The sequence below is a fragment of the Crotalus tigris genome, unplaced genomic scaffold (genome assembly GCF_016545835.1).
Source record: "Crotalus tigris isolate CLP2741 ecotype Arizona unplaced genomic scaffold, ASM1654583v1 scf7180000018954.1357295, whole genome shotgun sequence".
In the NCBI taxonomy this organism is placed as follows: domain Eukaryota; kingdom Metazoa; phylum Chordata; class Lepidosauria; order Squamata; family Viperidae; genus Crotalus; species Crotalus tigris.
The window spans coordinates 1,116,251-1,123,690 of record NW_024097293.1 but is presented as its reverse complement, the minus strand read 5'-3'; the positions used below and the strand labels follow the sequence as shown (position 1 = coordinate 1,123,690).

The 7,440-nt window shown below is 36.7% G+C and overlaps 1 pseudogene; it reads right to left on the bottom strand.

Annotated features, from left to right (window-relative positions):
* LOC120314575 lies at positions 1–1,124 on the bottom strand (annotated as a pseudogene).
* Positions 1,125–7,440: the final 6,316 nt, after the last annotated feature.

Below are 7,440 nucleotides of genomic sequence, written 5' to 3'. Positions count from 1 at the left end.
AAAAATACATTCAAAAAATATAGTAAATATAATAAAAAAGAAAAAAAGAAAGAGAAGAGACAAAGATAAAAGGAGATTAAAAAATAAAAACATGAAAAAAATCTAGAAATGTTTCTAGACAATTCTTGGCAATTCCTCTCAGTGACTACAGTTTAAAAAAATAGTTTACAAAAATCAAAGAAAAAGAAATAATTTAGCAGTTCCTTTTCTAAGGGCCTCTGTTACCTCCTTATTTCGTAGGCTGTATATCAGGGGATTGAACAAAGGAGACACAATTGTATAAAACAGACACAAGATTTTGTTGATTTCTCACAGCCCATCTGTTTTGGGCAAAATGTAGACAATGATTAAGGTACTAAAATAAATGGACACCACTGTGAGGTGTGATGAACAAGTTGAAAAAGCTTTTTTCCTCCCACTGACAGATGACATTCTCATGATGGTGGAAATAATAAAAATATAAGACACCACAATCAAGAAGAAAGGAAACAAGATGCTCAGAACAGACAATGAAATAGTGACAAGTTCTATCAAGCGGATATCACTGCATGCTAATTTTAATATTGGATTTAATTCACAAAAGAAATGATGGATTTCATTTGGGCCACAAAATTTTAACTGGCACATTAGATATAAAACTATGCTCATAACAAGTAAACTATGGATCCATGACCCAACTATAAATTGAATGCAAACTTTATCATTCATTAGTATTGTGTAACGGAGCGGTTTGCAGATTGCTACATACCTATCATAGGACATTGCCAGTAAGAGGCAACATTCATAAATTACAAAAAGACCAAAAAGGCAATGTTGCATTATGCAACCAGTTACAGAGACTGTTGTCTGCCCACCATAAAAGAGATTAACCAACATCATTGGAAGGATGTTACAACTGTAGCATGCCTCCAGACAAGACAGATTAGTCAGGAAGAAATACATGGGGTGTGAAGGTGGGGATCAGTAACAACCAGCAAAATGATCAGGATGTTCCTCACCATGGTAGCAATGTAGATAACTAAGAAAAGGCAGAAGAGTAGAACCTGCAGATCTCCAAGTCCTACAAATCCCATCAAATGGAATTCTGTGATTTTTGTTTGATTCTCTTCTTTTGTTTCTGCCATGCCTGCTAATACAATACTAAATTTATTTAAAGTAAACAGAAATTATTAATGCAATCATTATGTTTAGAAGGATCTCATTGAACTATGAGCACATTAAGTCAAGTAGGTAGAAATAGTGTTTATGCTATCATTCTATTAATTAACATTTGTTCTGAACATGAACAAAAAATCTTGGGAAATCCATGTTTTGTTCTGCACTAAAATTATAAGTAAAGAAAAAAGTTCTGAAAATGTAAATATCCCCTTGATTTGTCACTGCCCCACTATCCTTAGTTTTCTGAGAGCCTCCAATCTGATATCCAATTAGATTGACTTGGCTTGTTGTTGTTTTTTTCAGCTAAGTAATGATCGCTTAGCTGGGCAAGGGAATATTTACATTTTCAGAAATTTTCTGTTTGGATGTGATCCATATTTTCTTGATTCTTGACCATGTGTCTACAAATATCATATATACACATGAACTGAGATAATACTTTGTAGGTAGGTAGATGGGTAGGTAGGTAGGAAGGAAGGAAGGAAGGAAGGAAGGAAGGAAGGAAGGAAGGAAGGAAGGAAGGAAGGAAGGAAGGAAGGAAGGAAAAGGAAAGATGGAAGGAAGGAAAGAAGGAAGGAAAAAGAAAGAAAGAAGTTATCAATAAATAATAATTTATTATTCTAAAGAATGAGAAAGAACCACTTGGTAAATATATGAGCAAAGAAAAGTTTGAAATTGTACTCTGTTTCTCATCAGTAGTGTTTTCATAATGTGCTCTGTTGTGTCCTGAGCCTGACTGGCTGGCACTGGCTTCGTGCGCATGCACGAGGTGCGGAGTGCACCTAATTGTTACCATTCTGCCCGGGGAACGTTGTTAAAAGAGGCAGAGAGGCCTGCGAGCCTCAGAGCTGTAACGGAGTAGAAGAGACTGCAAATAAAGACTTGTTGGAACCACGAGATGTTCTGTGCTCATTCGCCATTAAGCTGAGGACTCAACACTGGCGATGAAGGTGGGATGCCTTACAATTGATTAAGAAGAATTATAAGCTTACCCAGGAGTCCTGAGAAAGAGGAAGACGGCGTTAAATTCAGCACCCGCCTGCCAGTACAGCATCGCTGGAGGTAAGCTGGCTGATAGACCCCTTCCTTGCAAAGGAGAAAATGGCGAAGATAGGGAGACTGTCTGAATTCGATGTCACGCACCCAGAAAGATGGGAGTCTTATGTGGCCAGAGTAGAAAACTATTTTAGAGTAAATCAAGTAAGAGAAGATGGCTTAAAGGCCGCTACTTTGCTGTGTGTCTGTGGTCAAGGTGCATTTGAAATTGCTGAAAATCTAACAGCCCCTGCGCCTCTTGAATCTGTCACTTACACAGATTTTTAAAAATAGCTAAAGGAAGCTTCCGGTGGGAGGCGACGGCGATGGCGGCTAGCTTTTAGCCGTCCAGCTGGGGAAGTGTCAGAGCCGCGGAGCGCAGCGCGCATCAGCTGGCCCGCGGCTCAGAAATCCCTTCCCGGGCAAAGGGAAGGGACAGAGAACGCAAGAGTAGAGGTAGAACCCCTGAACCCCCTCTGGATTTATTTCTAGAGGGGGTGAAAGGAGTGTTCCCTCGGAGCTCTTGCTGATCTCCGCCTCCCAGCTGTTTTTGCTTCCTAGGAAGCAAAAGAAACCGCCGCTTCTATCTCCGTGTTTACAGCATTTTGGTGAGTAATTTTTAAACGGACGGAGCAGTTTAAAGGATTTTTTGTTATATTTTAGGTGTTTATTTTTTTATCTTTTGATTTTTACTATTTTTCCTCCTTTTTTTGTTATACTAGTGAAAGGATTTAAGATGGCGTTTTGAAACTGTCGGAGTTTTTTTTCCTTTCTCTTTTGTTTTACTTTCCCTTTCTAAGGACTGTTTTTTGCTTTTGCTTTTGCTTTTGGTTTAGAATTTTTTCTTTTGAACTGTTTGCTCTTTTACTACTTATTCTTTGGATTTACTCTGGACTTTTAATGACTATAGTTTGTCTCTTTTTAAAAAAATTTTTTTTTTCTTTCCTCCTCCCTTTTTGGCTGGAGGGGAAAGGGAAGTGACAATTGTGCTTTTTAAAATGGCTTCAAAGAGGCAGCAGCCTTCCTCAGCACCTAAGGTTATTTCTTCTCCTATAACTTCCACTGCACAGCTACAACAACAATCTAAACATGTACCACCGGCTCAGCCACCACCCTCCCCTCCTCTACCTGGACTTTCAGTACAAGAGGTTAGAGGCATAATGGGAGAGATTGTAGTTCAAATGAGAGAGGAAATGAATCAATTTGTTTCACAGATTAAATCAGAAATTAAATCTGATCTCAAAGAAGAGATAACGGGGATAAAGTCTAAATTGCAAGAAAATAATAATGAACTACGACAAGATATATTGGCAGCTGTTTCAGGTTTGGCTACTGTGGTGGTTAAGCTCGACGCAAGGCTTGAGGAAGTGGAAGACAAAGTTGACTCTTTGGATGACAAAATTCAAGACGTGGAAAGGAAGGTGGACTCCTCACAAGAAGATATTTTGATGTTTCAGTACAGACAGATGGAGTATGCCCTGAGGATTAGAGGCCTCAAGGAAGATATCAATCAAGATTTGGTGGAGGTGGTCCTTACTGATCTGGCGCTGGCCTTGGATATGGATAAAGGAGAATTACAGAGAGAAGTGGAAAAAATTTATAGACTCAACTCCTGGATTGCTAAGCAGAAGAATTTGCCTAGAGATGTGGTGATTTACTTTACAAAGAAGTCCCTGCGGAATGAGATTATACAAGCCTTTTACAACAAAAGATTTCAGATTGCCGCCCAAGATGTCATCATTCTAAAGGAAATCCCATCCAAAATTTTAAGAAGTAGAAAAGACTTTGCTTTTTTAACCAATGAGCTTAAAGCTAGATCGATGCCATTTAGATGGGAAATTCCGATGGGTATTGTTTTGAGCCATGCTGGGACACGCTACAGATTGAACACAGTTGATAAAGCTAGAGATTTTTATACTTCGGTCCTGGGTGCAGGCTCAACTTCATCTGGTCGGAAATCTTTGAGTGGTAAGGAAGCTGAGCAGCAATCTGAGGCATTAGATTTGGTTTCCGCAGGGATGATAGAAGCGGCAAAGCAACGCCAGACGGAGGCTAAAGAGCAGAGGATGACTCGTGCAGCCTATAAGCGTAAAGAGAAGGAGCAACGTAAAAAAGAGCCCAAAGAGAGTTCTCCTGGAAGTGCTTCACCGCCGGTGGGAGGAGCAAGACCCAAGAGTTATGCAACACACGCAGCTCTGTCAGATTTTGATGGTGTCTTCTCCAGGCTGCGTGCCAAGGGAGATGGCAAAGTTTTTGACCTGGAATGTTAATGGATTGAATTCTCCTCAGAAACGGAAAAAAATCTTTTATTATTTGAAGCAACATACCAATGATGTTATTTGTCTACAGGAAACTCATATTTTACTTAAAGACCAGAAATATTTAGTTAATGCTCGTTTGGGATCTCATTTTATATCTCCTGCTCCTGGGAAGAAAGGGGGAGTTGTTATATATGTTAAACAAAACCTACCAGCTTGTCTGGTAGAATCAGATCCCCAGGGGAGATATGTGATGATTGAACTTGGTATATATGGTAAGAAAGTACTTATAGTTGGACTTTACGCTCCAAATCAACAACAGGAACAATTTTATAAACAGTTACATCAAAAAATAACTTTGCTTGATTATAGATCAGTGGTATTAATGGGTGATTGGAATGGTGTCTTAGATACACTAAGGGATAAGAAAGGTTCCTCTCCTTTTCTTAAACAAGCAAGGCTACCTAAAGCCTTTTTTGACATGAAAGAAGACTGGGAATTAAGGGATTATTGGCGGGAACGTAATCAAGAGGAGAGAGACTTTACTTTTTTTTCTGATAGACACCAATCTTTTTCAAGAATTGACTTTTTCTTGATTACCACGGACTTGTATAATAAAGTAAAGAATGTAAAGATTTTTCCTAGATCACTGACGGATCATAGTCCAGTTTGGATGGAGCTGATTCAAGAGAAAGAGGAAAGAAGATCCTGGAGAGTTAATGAAAATTTGTTTAGACAAGAGAAGAATGTTCAAAAACTAAAGGAGTGTTTAAAGGACTATTTTGCTTTGAATATGTATAAGGGGACTTCAATGTCAATGGTATGGGATGCAGGTAAAGCATTTATGCGCGGTGTTTTGATAAAAATGAATAATTTTTATAAGCGAAATCAGATTCAGAAACGTAGAGAACTTGAAGATGAAATTAAATTAAAAGAAAGGGCTTTGATTTTAAATCCTTCTGATGAGAGTATTAAAGAATCTGTAAAGTTATTAAGGTCACAATTTAATATGTTGATAGCAGACCAAGCTGCAACCAACTTATTATTTATGAAACAAAATACATTTTGTAATGCCAATAAGCCTGGGAGATGGTTGGCTTATCAATTAAGAAAGAAACAGAGACAAAGAATAATAGAGAAAATAAACTATAAGGGTAAATTAGTTTCTCAGAAGGAATTGATTAAAAAATCTTTTTTGGATTATTATCAAAACCTATATAAATCTACTAATATACAAATGCTAGATATAAATAAATATTTAGCTGAGGCAAGTTTTCCTAAACTGACTGAGGATCAGAAATATGAAATTAATGGTTTAATTACTAAGGAGGAAATTACCTCAGCAATTCAACAATTGAAATTAGGGAAAGCACCGGGTACGGATGGGTTAACAGCTGTTTATTACAAAGTTCTAATAGAGGAGATGATCCAACCATTACATGATCTTTTTAATGGTATTTTACAGGGTTTAGAGATTCCTCCTTCATGGCGTAGTGCTTTTATATCATTGATTCCAAAGGAGGATCAAGATCTTACCCTACCAAAAAATTACAGGCCTATATCTCTTTTAAATGTGGATTATAAGATATTTGTAAAAATTTTGGTAAATAGGCTTATGAGGGTGGTGCATCATCTTGTGCATAAAGATCAATCAGGATTTATAACAGGAAGGTATATGAAAAATAATGTCAGACAAATTATTAATTTACTAGAATATTTAGACAAGAACAACCAAGTTCCTGCAGGGCTCATATTTTTAGATGCTGAAAAAGCATTTGATCAATTGAATTGGCATTTTATGTTAAGAGTAATGGAAGAAATGAATTTTGGTGAAAAGATATTACAAGCCCTTACGGTAATATATCAAAAACAAACGGCACAACTTATTGTTAATGGAGGTTTGTCGGAGGTTTTTACAATAGAGAAAGGTACTAGACAGGGGTGTCCTTTATCGCCATTGTTGTTTGTTTTAACATTGGAAATATTATTGATCAAAATTCGAGAGTCTCAGGAAATTAAAGGAATATATGTTAATAAAAAAGAATATAAGTTGAGAGCTTTTGCGGATGACTTGGTTGTTACTTTGTCGCAACCTGATTATTCTGTAGTAAACTTATTACAGTTGATTCATCATTATGGTTTGGTCTCGGGTTTTAAGATTAACGTAAATAAGACTAAAATTTTACCTAAAAATATGTCGAGTCAGGAGAAGCAGATTTTGGTCAACTTGACGGGTTTTGAGATTGTTAATAAGGTAAAATATTTGGGGGTGATGCTGTCTGTTTCTAATGCAAAATTATTTAAAAATAATTATGAAAGGTTGTGGGTCAGGGTACAGAAGGACTTGAAGAATTGGGAAAAGTTGCAATTATCCCTCATGGGAAGAATTGCAGTGATAAAAATGAATATTCTACCCAAGTTTCTTTTTTTGTTTCAAATGTTACCAATTTTGAAAAATGAGATTAATTTAAATGAGTGGCAGAAGGGTCTCAACAAATTTATTTGGGCAGGGAAAAAACCAAGGGTTAAGTTTAAAATTATGCAAGACTTCCGTGAGAGGGGTGGACTTAAGGTACCAAATTTGAAATTATATTATGATGCGGTGGTTTTAACATTAATTAGTGATTGGGTAAATTTGACAAATTCTGAGATACTTTACTTAGAGGGATGGGATTTACTTTATGGGTGGCATGCCTATTTAATATTTAATAAAAAAATAGATTGGGCTTTTAAATCTCATATTTTAAGAATTTCTTTACTTAGGATTTGGAGAAAATATTATAAAAGTGATTTTAAAGTACCATTATGGGCTATACCTTGGCATGCGATAGAAGGAATAAAAAGAGGGGTTAAAATGGATATGGTGTCTTATAGACAGTTACTTAAATGGGATGGACAAAACTGGCAATTAAAATCACGGGAAGAGTTAGCACAAGAAAATTTTACTTATTCTTGGTTCCAATATAGGCAACTATTAGATAGATGGAAG